This window comes from Ambystoma mexicanum, chromosome 1p (assembly GCF_040938575.1).
Source record: "Ambystoma mexicanum isolate Mex_15411 chromosome 1p, UKY_AmexF1_1, whole genome shotgun sequence".
Classification (NCBI taxonomy): domain Eukaryota; kingdom Metazoa; phylum Chordata; class Amphibia; order Caudata; family Ambystomatidae; genus Ambystoma; species Ambystoma mexicanum.
Window position 1 is genome coordinate 1,282,355,462 of NC_090921.1, and position 20,574 is coordinate 1,282,376,035.

A 20,574-nucleotide genomic window follows, 5' to 3' on the forward strand; every position below is an offset into this window, starting at 1 on the left:
GGATTAAGTTCTGAAATACCTCGGCTGCAGACGACACTCCGAAGCTCAGACGCTTGTATCTATAGAGTCCCCTGTGGGTGGTGAAAGTCGTTATATAACGGGACTCTGGGTGGAGGACAACTTGGTGATACCCAGCTCGTAAGTCCAACTTCGAGAAGAACCGGGCCCCTTGCACTTCAGCAATGATGTCATCGATCGTCGGGGTCAGGTGTCGTTCTCTCCTGATGGCCTTGTTGGGCAATCGCATGTCCACACAGATTCGGACGGAGTCCGGTTGTTTGGGTTTCCTCGCTACGACAATGGGGGATACCCATGGTGTGGGGCCCTCCACCTTTTCAATTACGTCCAGGTTCACCAGGTTATCGAGTTCCCTGTCCACCTGGTCCCTTAGATGAAATGGAATTCGCCTGTGCTTCAGGGCTATGGGCTGTACCGACTCGTCAATGTGGAGCCTCACGGGGTCGCCGTTCATCCTCCCGATCCCTTTGAAGATGTCAGCATACTTGTCCAGCAGGTCGTTGATGTCCTCCAAGTAAACTGAATAGGCGAAGCTGACTATGCCAAGGGCCTCCGCTGCCGCACAGCTGAGCAGGGTGTTGCTGCTCACCGGGGTCACATAGAAGCGGGCCCTGATCTTCGACCCTTCGTGTTCCACCTTGGCGACGAACGCCCCGTCGAGTGGCAGGGGCTCCCGCCCACCAAATGCGAAGATGCGGGCTCTTGGCGTCGCCAGCCTCGGGGTTGGGTTGAGCGCAGCGTAATGTCCTCTCGCCATGACATTGACAGAGGCTCCCGTGTCGACTAGCACTGGGACCGGCGAGCAGTTTACCTCCACGGTACATCTCGGCTGTCTTCTGCTCCTTCCCTTGAGGACCTCCATGCTGGAGACGAAGAAGATGTTCTCCTCATCCTCCTCCTCCACTTCTTCCGCCAGCGCCTCCTCTGGTTCCACTTGTTCCACCTGAGCTACATTCGGCGGGCGGTATTGCCGCGGGGCCCACAGACGGGGTTGTCCTCTCGGAATAAGTACAGGCAGAGTCGCCCTGCACACCCTCGAGAAGTGGTCAGGCACACCACAGCGTCCGCAAATCTTTCCTTTTGCCATGCACTCCGATGAGTGGGGGAGGTCATATCCGCACTTCTGGCACGACTCTACCGGCTTCCCCGCTCTGTCTCTGGGAGGTATGCCGGGTTTACGCACTCCTCTGCCGCCCCGCCAGACGGCGCACACCTCCTCCGGTCTCGCAGCGCGGGATCCGGCCTCCATTTTATTGGCTCGAGCCTCCGCCACCTCATGGCATCTCCCGAGCTCCAGGATCCTGGGCAGAGTGAGTCCGGGCTCTCTTAGGACTTGTCGCCTCAGCTTGCCTGATGAGCATGCCTGGATCAACATGGTCCTTATCATGTCCTCCGCATCCCCCCACGCACACCCTTGTGACAGGCGGCGCAGGCGGCCATAGAAGGTGTCAAGCGTCTCCTCTTCCTTCTGTTTGGCCGACAGCATGACGAACCTTTCAAAGTCCACGTTGGCAAGGGGGACGAAGTGCGCGAGGAGGGCGGCTTTGGCTTGATCATAGGAGTTGTCCGTTGGAGTTAATGATTCAAAGATCTCCTGCACGGTCGCTCCTGCGGAGTACAGCATCGTGGCCACCTTGCTGTCATTGTCCGTGACCTGGGCGGCCCGAAAGTACATGTCCAGCCGTCCAATCCATCTCCTCCATCGGGGCCCCAGGCTGGAGGGGGGGCCCGTAGCATCAAACTCGGGAATCGGCTGTAGGGCCGCTTGCGCCCTGGCTTGGGCCATGGCCAGGGGTGGTGGTTGGATCGGAGGGGGAGCGGCACCCACCGGTTGCGCAGGCAGTCCAGACGTCGTCGGACGCGGGATTTGCTGTGGGGGGTTCTGCTGGAACAGGTCTACTAGGCCTTCATCCTGCGAATCCTCCGAGGCCGTGGCAGTCGCACCCTCCAGGGCACCAGGATCACTCATAGGCGCAAGCGCACAGGCACCCTTGTTCCACTCCTAAGGGCCGCAACTTGCACCTTTCCCCACACTGCCACCACCCACGTGATGATGAAAGGGTTGAAGGATAGTACCTCGAGGCGCCTTGTGTCCACGTGGGCCGCAGAAACTGGAGCGTCATCCCCCACGTAATGATGATGAAGGGGTTGAAGAGGGTCCTGAAGAGGATCCGTGGATGAATGTTTCCAAAAATTGAGCTTTAAAAGGAATGGGCTGAGAAGGCCCAGCCACCTCAGTCCATCTTCCAGCTACAACACGACGTCATCGCCTGAAAATTTGCCAAAATGTCAAAATTCTGGCATGGGCCTGCGGGTTGTACTGCCCGCAGTCAGTAAGTCCAAAAATTAGGCTTGGATGGCCTTCCTGCTCCAAACCGGAGCTGTTGGAAGATCCTCCACCTCGTGGGCAAGATGGCCGCCAGCCGCGTGTGGTCCGCGGCCTCGGCGTGATGTGAAACATCCGCGGATGTTTCACTCGTAATAAGAAAAATTGTCCGGGATCGCGCTCACCGCCGGGCCCGGGCATCCGACACTCGTCGCCACTGTTGGGGGTCTCTGGGTGCCCCCACTGCGTGCTCGCGAGCCCATCCGCACACAGACTCGACTCGGACACGTCTGCACGCTTCGGGCTCCCCGGTCGCTCTGACGCGGCCGGGAACGCCCCGTTTATTTAAGGCGCACGCGGCAACGTGCAACGTCACGCCGCCGCGTGCGTATCCCCTCACGGGGCAACGCCACACTCCGAATGCCTGGGTCACCGCTGCACGTACACTGGAACAAGTGGAATTTTGGATTTGCTTGCCCTTATCGTTAGGGCCCATCTTCAGTTATGGGTTACTTTTCTGATTTAAACCTGCTCTTGGCAGCTCAGAAATATGCGAGACTCATAATTGTGAACAAATATCTTACATTAAAGTTGGATGCAGTTCCCTCATCTGTTGCCAATACCCTGTTTGAGACAGTGCACAACAAGGAACCATACTATCGAGATGGCCCCAGACCTCACTAGCAGCGATAAAAGCAGACCTAAGTAGCTTAGGTGGCTCAGCAAATGTTGTTGGATCACCCTCCAAGCCACAGATACATGTTACTGTAAATGCCCGAAGCATACCTACTAAACCCGACACAGCGACCCCATGGAAGTATTTGTAAATTTCAGGCTGTCCTTTATATTTGATTGATGGACTGAACATACAAATTGCCCTTTTCAACATGAGATCTTTAAGTAAACAGGCTCTGGATATTCATGACTTTCTTATTCTTCATGATCTGGAAATCTTCTGTTTAACCGAAACTTGGTTAACAGACGTGAGTGGCTCAACTCTCGACATGGCAAACCAAAATGGATATTTCATCATCTGCAGGAACCAAGCCTTAGGTCAGTGGGGTGGAGTGGCGGTGATCGCTAAAAAGCGATTCCAGTTTTTTGAATGCCCTACTGTGTGCGATAACTGCGAGGTATTACATCTGAAACACACCCCTTCTCCTTCTAGCAGTCTTAACCTTATTGCGGTGTACCGTTCACCTCAAGAAATGGTACATTTTTGTGAAGACCTACTCCAAATTTTAAAAAAACAATAACGGTCCAAACTGTTACACTCTTGTGGTGGACGATCGCAATCAATGACTCCATAACCCCAGAGATAAAGAAGCTGTCGCCTTAGAAGAGGCACTCCTTGACATTGATTTTAAGTTTGAAAACTATGAACCAACAGCATCCTCTGGAAACATCCTGGATTGGGTGATTTCTAAAAAGCTTAATGTGGTTAGGAAGAGTAGTGCCCCATGGATATGGTCCGATCACTGTATAATTGAGTTTACCATATGCCTAGAAGACATACCAATCCTCCCGCCCCCCAACCCAGTCATGGTTATATATAACCGCAGCCTTAAGAAGGCGAGACCTCATCAACTTCAGAGTTGCTTGTGGGTCTTTTACATCGTGAGCGAGGTGAATGGCGAAGCTGCACTAATATCTAAATCAATGCTGCCATTAGCGTAGTTTTGCCCAAGAAGCCCATTGCTTCGCTTAATACTGTGCTCTGCTCCATATTTGTTCCCCGAGCCCCACTTCCTGATTGGGACCGTGGCCGCTCTGTGAGTATTGCTCTGTGCCTCATTTGTTAAACTATTTGCCTGTGCCCCCAAACTCTAATCCTCTGCGCCTCCAGGCCCCCGGTCCTCTTGCCGCGCTCCTCGTTCCCTCCCCACACCCGCTTCCTGGTTCGCCTTCCTCCTGCATCCCGGACCGCCCCCGCTCTGATAGGTCCTGACGAGAGTGCCCCCCTCTCATTGCTAGCCCTCCCAGGGCAGCCCTCTGCCCGGCAGCCCATCGGCTAAGGACCCAAGGCAAAGGACAGCTCCTTCAGTGACGGCTCCAGTTCATATCTGCAGGTATCAGCAGTAAAAGCAAGAAGCCAACAATAAGTAAGTGTGGTAAAGGCGGGGACAGAAGCAACTACTTCACGCCATACTACCCTACCACTCCACCCCTAGAAACTACATTGTCCATCTGTGGTGTAACCTACACTCAGAAAGTGTCCCTAAAAGCATATCTGTGGCATAATTGCATCTAGAAAGTCCACCTAATAGCATATCCGTGGTGTAGCCTACATTTAGAAAGTGTCCCTAATAGCATATCTGTGGCATAATTGCATCTAGAAAGTCCACCTAATAGCATATCCGTGGTGTAGCCTACACTTAGAAAGTGTCCCTAATAGCATTTATGTGGTATAATTGCATTTAGAGAGTCTATCTAATAGCATATCTGTGGTATAATTGCAATTAGAATGTGTGCCTAATAGAAAATCTGTGGTATAATTGCATTTAAAAAGTCCCCCTAACAACATATCTGTGGTGTAGCCTACACTTAGAAAGTGTCCCTAAAAGCATTCTGTGGTATAATTGCATTTAGAAAGCCTGCCTAATAGCATACCTGTGTCATAATTGCATCTATAAAGTCCACCTAATAGCATATCAAAGGTGTGGTTTAGAAAGTGTGCCTAATAGCATATCTGTGGTAAAACTGTGTTTAGAAAGTCTGGCTAATAGCATATCTGTGGTGTGGTTGCATCTAAAAACTGTCCCTAATAGCATATCTGTGGTATAATTGCATTTAGAAAGTCCCAATAGCATATCTGTAGTGCAGTCTACATTTAGAAAGTGTCTCCAATAGCATATCTATGGTCTAGTCGCTTTTAGAAAATCTACCCAAACGCTCATCAACGGTTTAGTTGCATGCAGTAAGTCTGCCCAATAGCATATCCGTGGTCTAGTTGCATTCAGAAAGTCTACTAATAGCATAACGGTGGTTTAGTTACTCTCAGAAAATCTGCTTAGTAGCATATCCGTGGTTTAGTTCGACATAGAAAGTCTGCCTAATAGGATATCCACGGTGGAATTGCATTTAGTAAGTCGGCCTATTAGCATATCCATGATCAGGTTGCATTCTGAAAATCTAAATAGAGAGATAGTTGTACGTAGGAGAAGTGACTAATCCCACCCTGTGGTATAGTTGTACCTAGAATCTGTGAATAATATAACCCTGTGATATAGTTGAACTTAGAAACTGTGAATAATCTCACCCTGTGGCATAAAGTAACCCTGTAATATAGTTGAAGTTAGAAACTGTGAATAGTCTCACCCTGTAGTATTGGTGAATTGAAAAACTGTGAATAATCCAACCCTGTGGTATAGCCGAATTAGAAACTGTGAATCATCTCACCCTATAGTATAGTAGAATCTAAAACTGTGACTAATCTCCCCCTACGGTATAGTTGAACTTAGAATACGTGAATAATATCACCTGTAGTATAGTCAAACTTAGAAACTGTGAATAATCTCACCCGGTGGTATAGTTGAACTTAAAAAGTACGAATTATCGCTGTGGTACAGCGGTAGTACAGCTAATCACAGAGAGTGTGTACAACTAACATCCGGTGGTATAGTTGTAGCGGGAATATGTGAACAAAACCATCCAACGACAACTATAACACAGCCCAAACTAACCAGAAGCATGAGTCCTCCCAACCCACCAATGTCCACCGAAAATGACCCCCTCGCGGCCACCCCCCTTCCCGCCCACCCTACCTCCCATGCCCCCTTCACCAACCCACCAACCCATCCTGCCCTCCTCCACATCCCCTACCCATCCCCTATCCAAACACCAAGCCAAAGGAGCAAGATGGCAAGTCTACCATCCTAAGCCCACTCCTCCTCCCATCCCCTCCTCCCACCCGCCTACTATCATCATACCCGCTCCCCCCACCCCACCGACCAACAGCCAGCCTACCCTCCGAAGCACTCCCATCCCCGCTACCATCCACCCCCCACTTCCCTCATCAACCCCCACCATCATCTGCCCCCGAGCCCACTCCTTCCCCTCCCTAAAAATTGCATGCCTCGCCTTGGCAAGAACAGTAGCCGCTTCCCTTTCCCCCTCCGACCCTCTCTCACACTCCAACCACAACAAAAACACTGAAGAGGAAACGTACTTGCTCTCCCTCAATCTCTCAGTACTCACCGCCACTCCTGTCTAGACCCACCTCCTCATCCTCCCAATCTCGATCATCACCACCCTCGCCCCTGCCTCACACTACCTGAAACCCCTCTCCCTCGAATTCTCACCAACCACAAACGAAACTCTTAACCCCTCATACCCCTCCGACCCAAATCCAGTCAACCCGTCACACCAGTCCAACCCCTCCCCCCACAAAACCACCAACTCAACCGCCCGCCTACTCTTCCCATCGACCACCATGCACCCCCTCTAGCTCCCCATTTTCTACCCCCTCCCTCCCACCCCCTCCTCTGCAACTCCCTCATCACCCTCCTGTACTGAGGTAAATTGCAACCTTTTTAATGCCCGATCTGTAGCAAAAAACAGACACAGCATCTTTGACCTCCTCTCCTCTGACAAACCGGACCTGGTCTTTATCACGGAAACTTGGTTCTCTGACGACTTCGCCCCGATCGCCAACGAAGCCTTCCCCCCATACTACTCCCTCACCCCACTGAACCATCCCTCCAGTGGAGGAGGAATAGCAATCGCCTTCAAGTCTCACTTCTACGCCTCAATCATCAACAACCAGCCATCCATTCCTTCCTGCGAATCACTCCTCGTAAAACTCTCCCTCCCCCCTTGGTTCTCCCACAGCTTCCTAATAATCTACAGACCCCCTGCCTACGATAGACAATTCTCAAACAACCTCTGCGACTCTATTGCCACCCTCCAACTAAACCATCCCAACCTCACCCTTCTAGGAGATTTCAGCATATGGCTTGACACTCCCACCAACCCTATGGCACTCTCTCTGGTTTACGGCCTAGACGCAATTAACCTCCAACCCCACATAAACGACCCGACTCACTATAAAGGACACACACATGATGCCATATTCAGCTGCCACAACCTGATGCATCTAAATCACCCCACCCATATCATCTGGTCCGATCACTTCATTGTTTCTTTCACCATTCGCTCACCCAACCCGCTCCCCTTACCTGAACCTGATCCTCCGAATCTACGCAAATGCTGGAAGAAACTAATAATCCTTCCTGACCTAGCTGACGCGCTCCTTCAGTCTCCAACCCCTAGCTGCCTACTCAACAAACAACTAACCTCCGACGCCTTTGACTCATGGCTCAACACCTCACTAATGCGACTCACACCCTCTTGCAAACCATCAGCCTGCCGTGGCCTTTTCCCTAGATGGTTCACACCTGAACTGAAGACCACTAAACAACTATATAAATCCCTAGAACGCAAATGGCGGAAAGAAAAAAACCCCCAAAGCAGATCGACTTTAGCCCGGCACCTTCATCAGTACAAGGCTGAAATCCGGAAAGCAAAATAAGCCCATTACAACTCCTAAACTGTAAAAATCCCAGCAAAGAACTTCACAAAATCATCACAGAATTCACCAAACCATCATGCATCACCACCCTCCCGACCCCCTCACAATCGCTATGCGACTCACTCTTTCTCCACTTTTACACAACAGCTCTCAAAAGAACAAACACTCTAACCAACAAACTAGCTCTCTTACACCCACCAGGCAATCCACCCTCCATACCAGCCAACCCACTGCCTGCGACCACTACCCAACCAACGTTCGACTCCTTCAGTCCAATATCACACGACCAATTTCTCAAACTTCTCTCGGCCCGCAAACCATCCGGCTCTCCGCTGGACCCTTGCCCAGCCACAACCCTCAAAGAAATTTTCGCATCTACCTGCGCAGGAGAACAGGCAAGAACCATCATAAATGATTCCCTTTCCTCAGGAATTTTCCCCGACGCCTTCAAAACGGTTCATGTCAAACCTCTTATAAAAAAAAGCTTCCCTCGACCCTCTCGAGCCCAAAAACTACCACCCCATCTCAAACACCAGATTCCTTGCCAAACTCATTGGCCAAACCGCCTACTCCCAACTAAATACCTTTGTCGAAGCCAACAATATCCTAGACCCCGCTGAATCAGGTTTCAGAGCCCGACACGAAACCGAAACCACCCTAACCTCAATCTGGGATGACCTTAAAAACACAGCAGATTCTGTGGGATGCGCCGCATTAATCCTTCTTGACCTATCCTCCACCTTCGACACAATCAACCACTCAATCCTCCTTGACCGCCTCCACTCCCTAGGAATTCGTGGAACCGTTCTCAAATGGATAGCATCCTTCCTCAATAATAGGAACCAAATAACCCTACTCTCCACCTATTCCTCACAAGCCCGACCAGTCGACACTGGAGTTCCACAAGGAGCATGCCTATCAGCCCTTCTGTTTAACCTCTACATGGCCACCCTCCCACGAATAATTAGTTCGCACAACATTCTGTGCTACAACCACGCCGATGACACTCAACTAATTCTAAAACTCCTTAACTCACAACCCAAATGCCGACCTGACCTCGCTTCCTGCCTCCTCGACATAGATCTCTGGATGACCGCAAATCACCTCTTGCTAAACCCCTCCAAAACCGAAATCATGATATGTGGCAACACCGGATTTCTTCCACACCCACTACCCTGGCCATCTACCATGGGCAACTCACAGACACCCTCTAATTCAGTAAAAAAACCTTGGATGCACCCTAGACTCAGACCTAACCCTCTCGCGCCAAGTCAACAACGTCTCAAAGTCCTGCCACTACCACCTTAAAACTCTTAGGTGCATTTTTCCATACCTCTCCTTTCCCAACAGACTCGCCGCGGACCAATCTATTGTTATATCAAGATTGGACTATGCAAACCCCCTCTACCTCGGAGTGCACGCATACCAACTGACTAAACTCTAAAGAGCACAAAACGCAGCTGCCAAACTGCTACTAGCGCTTGGGCCAAGAGACCACATCTCCCCAGCCCTCAAAACTCTGCACTGGCTTGCGGTTGCCCAAAGGGTGACCTTCAAAACCTTATGCATTTCTCACCGAGCACTGCATAAAACAAGGACCTCAATATCTTCAAGACAAACTAAAACCCTATCACCCTGCACACACTCTAAGATCAAGCTCAGCCGGCCTCCTAGTCATACCAAAAACAATCTCAGTCAGGTTAGGTGGAGCATTATTCGCAGCCTTGGCCCCCACTCTGTGGAACGCTCTCCCACCCCACATCCGACTCTCCGAGGACCTCATGTCTTTCCGCAAATTACTGAAAATATGGCTCTTCCCTTAAAACCGACCCCTAACTCAAACTGAATAACAGCAACTCAATGACACTAGCCCAAATGCTAGATCATAAATAACACTCCAGCATCATGATCCAAGCAAGAAATCAAAAACTAATAACCTCTAAGGTAAACTAAAATGGACAAACAAAATAGAATGAGTAAAAAGGATCAAAGCAGTGAAGTGGATAAAAAGAATAAGTTGTATCGGAGCAGTAAAGTGGTTGAAATTAATGAAATGGATGAAACAAATGTAATGGACAAAAGGATCAAAGTGGATGAGAGGAATAAAATGGATAACAGTAATTCAACTAGCCCAAACTACTAAATCATAAATAACAATAACATAAATAACAATCCAATATCAAGATCCAAGCGGGAAATCAAAACTAATAACCTCTAATGTAAACTAAAAAGGACAAACAGAATAGAATGAGATAAGTGGATCAAAGCAGTGAAGTGGATAAAAAGGATAAATTGTATGAACGCAGTAAGGTGGATGAAATCTATGAAATGGATGATATGTGTTAGGAGTATGGGCTGGAGGGGCTGGTGGAGGTGTCAGGGACTCAGGCGAACGTAGAAAAACTGTATATCAGGAAGGAACTACCTTTCTCAGCAGTCCTTGGGACCTTTGGGTAGTTCTTGCTGTGCGCGTGTGTGGCCAGCTGGCACTCATTGGTAACAGCTTATCAAGGGCCAACGGTGCACGGCAGGTGTGGCTTATTTTGCTTTTCGGGATGAAGCCATGCCGGAGGATTCAGGAAGACTGCTCGCGCCTGTATGTATTTTCTTCTAAGCAGGCAATGTGAACTGGCAGCAGCGACAGGAGGACACGCGGTTTTCGTGCCGTTGCTTATGCTTCTATGACCTGGCATATTTGAACTCGCAGCGGCGGAAGGAGAACACGCGCAGCTGCTACGGGCTACACAAGATTACGTCCGGGAAGGCTTCCGAGCTTCCTGGACGAAAGATAACTGCGGGAGTTTTTTTTTGACTCTCATTGTTACACGTGCAAACGCTGGTGTTATTCATTGTACTTTACATACGGAGAACTTTGATGGGCATTGTTACTGGGCTGTGAAGTTAACAGTTACCAGCAATTGTGCTAGGAGAAGAAAACGTGCTCTCGCCACATGGTCTTTAGAGTATGATTCTCAATGCATGAGGTTCTCACACTGGGAAGGTGCACATATTTCCTGGCAGTATTCGTGTTGTAATGGGAGTGTTCAGTGTGTGTTCAGGAAAACAGCACAATGGTTATGTCTGTTCTATGTCCATGCCACTTCATGTTTTCTGTTTTTAAGTGTTGCTAATGCTTGCCCATTGGGCCATGTGTTATGTTCTTCATGTTGGGAAAACCTCCCAAGTGTATGTTTCATTTTGGCTTGCTTCTATGTGATCCCTGTAATGTTATGACAACCTGTGCCTGTATTAAGGAGTACTATGGTATGAGGGATCAAGGAAGGTATATTAGGGACCCATATTAAGGGGTTCAAATGGTCATTGAGTTTGTGTTAATGGTCTATGGTATTGTTTGCAGGTATTAGATAGTGTAGGGTTTTTTCCCTGTCTCTTCCCTGGTCCTATCCAAACTAGGTATTCCCTAACCCTTTATCCGGTGTTCCTAACAGTCCCCTCCCCGTCCACAACCTCTCTCTAACCCTCTTTTCCCCCCACTGGCTGCCACTTGGTATCCTGTGATTGTTTATCAGGTACCTGTGCCAACCACGGGTGGAGGGTCGACTTCATTCGGCTTCTGTGGTTCGGGGGAGAGTGTTGACAAACATCACCCCATTATTGTGACTGTGACATAATAAGCCACCCCCATATTGGGATACTTACAACCACCCAAGCCAAATGGAAGCGACTACTCCCGCCTTGGCCGATGTGCTAAAGGCACTTCAAGATATTCAGGTGGAGTTAGTACAAGCAAGACAGGAATCTGATAATTTAAAGACACAAGTACAGAGTTTGGTAGCACAGCGGACCCCGTAGGAGGGGGCTAGTGCAAGTTCCAATGGTCAGAAACCCACTGTAATTGTTCAACCTCCTAGTAGTGTACCTTTGGCAGCTCCAGAACGCTTTTCAAGGGATCCTCGGAAATACATGACATTCCTTACACAGTGCAGACTTCATTTCTTGTGTAAACCTACTGCTTTTGAAACCATTCAGGCCAGGACGGCTTTTGTAATTTCATATTTGACAGGAGATGCAGCTGCATGGGCTATGCCACTTGTACAAAAAGATGACCCTTTATTATATAATTGGGAGGGTTTCCTAGGGGAATTTGGCAGGTTATTTGATCGCCGAGAGGTTTCATTAGCACAAGATAATGAATTGTTGGGATTAAGACAGGGAGGTCGGGATTTGGTAACATATGTAACCCAGTTCAACAGATTGGTAATTGAGACGGAGTGGGCAGTGGCTAAACAAACAGTGTTATTCTATCAGAGATTACGCGAGGAACTGAAGGATGCAATTGCTCAAGTGGAGTCGCAACCAGGAACTTGCACGGCCATGATCGATTTAGCTTTAAGGTTGGATCATCGCATGAATGAGAGGAAAGGAGATAAAAAGAGACCGGAAGCAGGGCCTTTTGTGTGTTTAGACAGGAGTAGAGGAGGACGGGTAAGTGAAGTGGAGCCAATGCAAATTGGTAGTGTACGAGGACCTTTGTCCGCAGCAGAGAAGGAACAGCGGGAGGTTAATAAATTGTGTCTCTATTGCGGACAAGCAGGACATTTTATACGTACATACCCCTATACACCAAAGAAAAGTGTGGGAGGTGAGAGGAGTACGAAGGAGGCGGGAAAAGAGTTGGGCCGGCCTTAGGGGCACACAGGTGCCAGGCCCGATGGATATAGGGTTCCCCAGATGGATTGCAAACACAGTGGGGAGTAAAACTTCTCACTTATATGTTTTGGTGACATTATGTTTTGTGTTAACTAAACAGGAGGTTCTGGCAATGGTGGATTCAGGGGCTACTGGCAACTTTATGGATATTACTTTGGCAAAGCAGTTAGGAGTGCCGTTGTTGGACAAAGCCAAGATGGAAGGAGTTCAATCAGTTGATGGATAACCTTTGTTATCATGGCCCATACGAAAGCAAACAGAAAAGTTGGACATGATTTGCTGACAGGGTCATAAAGAGGAAATCACATTTGACTTAATAGCAGCACCTCAAGTTGGATTAATTTTGGGAATGCCCTGGTTAGTTCTTCACAATCCGAGTATTGATTGGGAAAGACAGACAGTGTGGTTTGATGAACAGAGGTGTCAGGCACATATTTTTCAGGAAGTAGCACTAGCAACATGGTTAGTTGAAAAGGGACAATAAGATCATATTGTGGGAGCAGTAACAGAAGAAATTCCTTCACAGTACATGGAGTTTAGTGAAGTATTTGACAAGAAAATTGCACAGCAATTACCCCTGACCTTATGATTGTGTTATTAATTTGGAGGAGGGAGCAAAATTACCCTGCAGTAGAATTTATGCTCACACTGAAAAGGAAAATCAGCATTTGCGGGAATATTTAGATGAGATGTTGGCTGAGGGTTTTATTAGACATTCCACATCCCCAGTCTCCTCACCTTTATTTTTTGTTCCCAAGAATGAAGGGACCTTACGCACTTGCATTGACTATCAGGCATTAAATAAGGTAACGATAAAGAACAGATTTCCGTTGCCCTTGATTTTAGTTCTTTTAGATCAAGTGAGGGCGGCCAAGGTATATACCAAGCTGGATTTAAGGGGTGCTTACCATCTGATACGGGCCAAGGAGGGGGATGAGTGGAAAACAGCTTTCAGAACTAAGTTTGGTTTGTTTGAATATCTTGTAATGCCTTTTGGTTTATGTAATGCTCCAGTGGCTTTTCAGTTTTTTATGCAAGAAGTATTGCATGAATTTATTGATATTTTTGTCATTGTTTATATTGTTGATATTTTGATTTATTCCGAGTCTCCAGAGCAGCATGTAAAACATGTAGGAACTGTGTTGAAAAGATTACAGGAGTGTCAATTGTGTGTCAAATTGGAGAAATGTGCATTCCATGTGATGCAGGTGGAGTTCTTGGGATTTATATTGACTGATACAGGGATTGTGATGGATCCTAAAAAAGTGCAGGCAGTGAGGGACTGGGATCCACAATCTGTAAAGGACATTCAATCATTTCTAGGGTTTGCCAACTTTTATGGGCGATTTATCAGCAATTTCTCTAAGATTGTCACACCCATCACGCATCTATTGAAGAAGGCGGTGAGGTTTACTTGGAGTTCTGAAGCAGAGAAAGCCTTTCAAGAGTTGAAGTTAGCCTTCACTACTGCTCCCGTGTTACAACATCCCAACACAGAGAGGGCGTTTCAAGTTGAATCAGATGCAAGTAATGTGGCGATAGGAGCTATTATGTTGCAGAAAGATGAGAAGGGAGTATGGCATCCTGTAGCATTTTATTCCAGAAAATTGTCAGGGTGTGAGCAAAACTACTCCATAACAGATGAGGAGTTGCTGGCAATATGGTCCGCATTCCTGGAGTGGCGACATTACTTACTATGAGCGAGGCATCATGTGGTAGTGGTAACTGATCACAAGAATTTGTAATACTTTAAAACAGCCCAAACCCTTAGTCCTAGACAATTACAATGGTCTCAGTACTTTAATGAGTTTGATTTTGTGGTTACCTTTAGGCCGAGTAGCAGGAATGGACAGGCGGATGCTCTCTCCAGGCAACAAAATTTTGATAATTCAATAGGCGAAGTGAAATCTATTATCTCGCCAGACAAAATTGTTGGGGCCATAACAAAACAGGTCATTGAATTGGTCAAGAAAGCCTTAACCTCATGACAATTGTCAGAGTGGCGGAACAGTCATCCGGCATGAACAATACGGGAAGGGTTGCCTTATCATCAGAATCGGTTATATTTACCAACTAAAGAGCTACAAGACAAGGCTTTATATTGATGTCATAAGTCTCCTTTAGCGGGACACGCAGGTAGGAGAAAAATGCACATTATGTTGGAAAAATATTTCTGGTGGCTCACATTAAGACAGGACATGGAGAGATATGTGGAATTATGTGAGAATTGTGCATGTAACAAAGCAGAGCATGTTAAGAAAAGAGGTTTACTGCAACCACTACCAACTCCTGAGAAAGCATGCACGCACATTTCGATGGATTTTATCACTGATCTGCCACCCGATAATCAATGTGATACCATTTGGGTAGTGGTGGATTCTCTGTCAAAGCAAGCACATTTCATTCCTTCTGAGGGGATACCTGGGGCAGGGAAATTGGCTGAGTTGTTTTTACAACATGTGGTGAGGCTGCATGGGTTGCCAAAGAGTATTGTCTCGGATAGGGGCTCGCAATTTAACTCCAGATTTTGGCGTGCTTTTTGTCAAATGCTGGGAATCAATTGTGCTCTTTCCACCAGTTATCATTCTCAGACAGACGGACAGACGGAAAGAGTGAACCAAACACTTGAGCAATATTTGCGAGGGTACTTGGGCGATGGCAGGGATTCGTGGGTGCAAGCCTTATGGTTGGCAGAATGTACCTATAACAATACCTCTTTCGGAATGGCACCCAATGAATGTTTGTATGGTCATGAACAGAATATGATACCGGAACATTTGCCAGAAATGGAAAGCATGCCAGTGCTGCAGGAGCGCAAACAGTTGCTTCTCGAGATTAGGCAGAAGGCACGAGAAAATCTGGAGATAGCCAAGAGACAGTACAAGAATCAAGCTGATAAGCATCGACAGGAAGGTCCTAAATATAAAGTGGGGGACAGAGTTTGGTTGTCTACTCGGAATTTGTCTTTGATTGGTGCATGAAAATTTACACCCCGGTTCATTGGGCCTTATGAGATTATTAAATGCATCTCTGCAACTGCGATGAAATTGCGTTTGCCTAAATCTTTACCTATACACCCATTGTTCCATGTATCTTTACTTAAATCCGCAGCTCCGGGAATGACTACGAAGCGGCCTCCAGCAATCATGAAAGAAGGTCAAGAGGAATATGAAGTGCAGCGCATTCTGGATGTAAAGAAAAGGAATCGTCACTTTTGGTATCTGATTCAATGGAAGGGTTATGGTCCAGAGGATTGTTCTTGGGAACCGGCAGATGCGGTACATGCTCTGAGGTTGGTCACACAATTTCATCGGAAACATCTGGATAAACCATGCCCTGGGAAGGGCCCTGGGAGAGGAGGTAATGTTAGGAGTATGGACTGGAGGAGGTGTCAGGGACTCAGGAGAACGTAGAAAAACTGTATATCAGGAAGGAACTACCTTTCCCAGCAGTCCTTGGGACCTTTGGGTAGTCCTTGCCATGCGCGTGTGTGGCCAGCTGACACTCATAAATAAATTACCTGGACTTCCTAGTGTAGATGCTCTCTTGGCAATCGAGGAGAAAAGTCCACTGTATTTGGGAGTCAAAAGATCAGCCTTTCTTCTATCTTTCTGAGCTATATAAAATTGAGGTCGTAGTATATGGACTCTTAAAGCCTGTGGATTCGCTCTACTCTAGAGTCCCGATTTCTTCTCCTTAATAAGGCAAATACATTATACGTAATATACCTATTTGATGATTTTGTCATAGCATTCTGGCCAAAGGCACAACCAAAATTGCGAAACCCCAAACCGACACGGGTCTCTCTCTATTAATGGGCTAATTATAACAGTATCTACGCCCATATACTACGACCTCAATTTTATATAGCTCAGAAAGATAGAAGAAAGGCTGATCTTTTGACTCCCTTGCATTATTAATCTATTTCAGGATTAAGAGGAAGGAAATCACCTTCCCATAAGAAAAACGTCCAACTACAGTGGACATTTCTCCTTGATTGCCAAGAGAGCATCTACACTAGGAAGTCCATGCAATTTATTTATCCTGAACCTCTCCCAACACCCGATTATGTGTCCTAAGAATACAAATAAAATTATTGATTCTTATTTCTGTTTTTTTGTCAACAGCTACTGCACTTCTAATGAATGTTACTTCATATAAAGAAGATTCCAGACCAATTGCTTATCTACTCTAATACTTTGTTGACCACCCCTAAAGAAAGTCCCATCAATTGTTAAGAGGACTGAGACATGTTGAGTTTGCAATTTAGAAATAATACTAGATTGTGTGAAAGTATTTAGTGATCCACAAGGATCTGAAACCTAATTCAAAAGGATTTACAGCAAAGGTTTCAACATAGATTGATGTATTAGCACATATTACTATTTTCTAGAATTTTCTGTATGATTTTTTGTCAATGCTACATTTGTGTACTTTTTAGAGTGTCTGATAATAGATTTTATATGTATAGTGTCTCTTCAGCTCCTTGAGACTTTTAACTTTGATTAAAATTGATATTTTTGGCATAATTGATGTAGTTTTAGGACTAGAGAGTAGCGGTTGACATTTTTCCACTCTCCTACCTTTTTGTATATTCAAAAATGTAATGTAAGAGTGCATGGTATAAATGGAACTAATAGAATAGACGATTCAAGTGCATGAGACAGGTGTAGTGCATGGGACAGATGGAGAACATGGGACGGATCGAGTGCGTGCGACAAGTGACATGAGTTGAACCGATATTGCATGATGAATGGATGAAGTCGGTGGAGCAGATGAAGTCGGTGGAGCAGATGAAGTCGGTGGAGCGGATGAATGTCGGTGGAGAGGATGAAGTGCGTAGAGCCGATGAGAGCGTAGAGCGGATGAGAGCGTAAAACGGATGAGAGTGCAGAATGAATGAGAGTGTGGAACAGATGAGAGCGTAGAGGGGATGTAGTGTATGATGCAGATGTAGGGTGTGGAGTGGATGATAGTGTGGAGTGGATGTAGGGTGTTGAGCAGATGTAGGGTGTTGAGCGGATGGAAGGTGTGGGAATGTCGAGTGGATGTAGGGTGTGGAGTGGATGTAGGCTGTGGAGTATCGAGCGAGTGTAGAGTGTAGAGTGTGGAGGGGGTTTAGAGGGTGGAGATGGTCTAGTGTATGGAGTGGGTGTAGAGTGTGGAGTGGGTGTAGAGTGTGGAGCGGGTAGAGTATGGAGCGGGCGCAGAGTGTGGAGCGGGCGGGTAATGTATGTGACGGAACGGATGATGTATGTGACGGAACGGATGATGTATGTGACAGAACGGGTGATGTATTTGATGGAACGGGTGATGTCTGTGACGGAACGGGTGATGTCTGTGACGGAAAGGGTGATGTGGGTGGAAGAAACAAGTGAGGTAGGTGGACGGAACAGCTCAAGTATGTTGAATGGAACGGATGTAGAGTGTGGAGCGGCTGTAGAGTGTGGAACGAACAGGTGATGTATGTGGATGGAACGGGTGAAGTAGGTGGAACGAACGGGTGATGTATCTGGAAGGAACGGATGATGTATCTGGAAGGAACGGGTGATGTATCTGGAAGGAACAAGTGAAGTATGTGCTTGGAATAGGTCAAGTATGTTGAATCGAACGGGTGAAGTATGTGGATGGAACGAGTGAAGTAAGTGGATGGAACGGGTGAAGTATGTGGATGGAACGGATGAACTGGGTGGAACGGATGAACTGGATGAAACGGATGAACTGGGTGGGGCGGGTGAAGTGGGTGGAACGGATGAAGTATATGGATGGAAAAGATGAAGTATGTGGATGGAAAGGATGAAGTATGTGGATGGGGCGAAATGGGTGGATAGAACCGATGAAGTGGATGGATGGAACAGGTGAAGTATGTGGAAGGACGGGTGAAATATGTGGATGAACCTGGTAAATGGATGAATGGAACGGGTGAAGCATGTGGATGGAACAGGTCACGTATGTGGATGTAACGAATCAAGTATGTGGATGGAACGGTTGAAGTGGATGGAACAAGTGAAGTATGTGCTTGGAACGGACGAAGTTTGGGGTTGGAAAGGGTGAAGTATGTGAGTGGAACGGATGAACTGGGTGGAACGGATAAACTGGGTGGAACGGATAAACTGGGTGGAACGGGTGAAGTGGGTGGAACGGATGAAGTATGTGGATGGAAAAGATGAAGTATGTGGATGGAAAGGATGAAGTATGTGGATGGATCGGGCGAAATGGTGGATGGAACCAATGAAGTGGATGGATGGACGGGTGAAGTATGTGGAAGGACGGGTGAAATATGTGGAAGGACGGGTGAAATATGTGGATGAACTGGGGGAAATGGATGAATGGAACGGGTGAAGCAAGTGGATGGCACGGAAGAAAGTATGTGGATGAAACAGGTCAAGTATGTGGATGGAACGAGTCAAGTATGTGGATGGAACGGGTGAAGTGGATGGATAGAACAGATGAAGTGGATGGATGTAACCAGTGAAGTATGTAGATGGAAAGGGTGAAGTATGTGGATGGAACAAGTGAAGTATGTGCTTGGAATAGGTCAAGTATGTTGAATCGAACGGGTGAAGTAAGTGGATGGAACGAGTGAAGTAAGTGGATGGAACGGGTGAAGTATGTGGATGGAACGGGTGAAGTGGATGGAACAGTTGAACTGGGTGGAACGGATGAACTGGGTGGAACGGATGAACTGGGTGGGGCGGGTGACGTGGGAGGAACGGATGAAGTATATGGATGGAAAAGATGAAGTATGTGGATGGAAAGGATGAAGTATGTGGATGGGGCGAAATGGGTGGATAGAACCGATGAAGTGGATGGATGGAACAGGTGAAGTATGTGGAAGGACGGGTGAAATATGTGGATGAACCTGGTAAATGGATGAATGGAACGGGTGAAGCATGTGGATGGAACAGGTCAAGTATGTGGATGTAACGAATCAAGTATGTGGATGGAACGGTTGAAGTGGATGGAACAAGTGAAGTATGTGCTTGGAACGGACAAAGTTTGGGGTTGGAAAGGGTGAAGTATGTGAGTGGAACGGATGAACTGGGTGGAACGGATAAACTGGGTGGAACGGATAAACTGGGTGGAACGGGTGAAGTATGTGGATGGAAAAGATGAAGTATGTGGATGGAAAGGATGAAGTATGTGGATGGATCGGGCGAAATGGTGGATGGAACCAATGAAGTGGATGGATGGACGGGTGAAGTATATGGAAGGACGGGTGAAATATGTGGATGAACTGGGGGAAATGGATGAATGGAACGGGTGAAGCAAGTGGATGGCACGGAAGAAAGTATCTGGATGAAAGAGGTCAAGTATGTGGATGGAAAGGGTGAAGTATACAAAAGGAACAGGTGAAGTATATGGATGGAACGGACGAAGTATGGGGTTGGAACCGGAAAGCATGCCAGCGAAACGGAGAACTGGGTGGAACAGGTGGAGTGAGTGGAACGGATGGAGTGGGTGGAACAGGTGGACTGGGTGGTACGGGTGGAGTGGATGAAACGAATGAAGTTTGTGGACGAATCGGGTGAAGTGGGTAGAACGGGTGAAGTAGGTGGATTAACGGATGAGGTAGGTGGATGGAATCGGTGAAGTAAGTGGAAACGGTGAAGTGGCTGGAACCAGTGAAGTGGGTGGAACCGGTGAAGTGGGTGGAACGGGTGAAGCGGTTGGGACGTGTGAAATGGGTGGATGAAACGAGTGAAGTGGGTGAAACGGATGAAGCAGGTGGATGAACGGATGAAGTAGGTGAATGAACGGATGACATATGTGGATGAACGGATGTCGTATGTGGATTGAACAGGTGAAACCGGGTATATGGAACGCGTCAAGTATGTGGATGGAACGGGTGAAGTGGATGGATGGAACAGATGAAGTGGATGGATGTAACCGGTGAAGTATGTAGATGGAAAGGGTGAAGTATGTGGATGGAACAAGTGAAGTATGTGCTTGGAATAGGTCAAGTATGTTGAATCGAACGGGTGAAGTATGTGGATGGAACGAGTGAAGTAAGTGGATGGAACGGGTG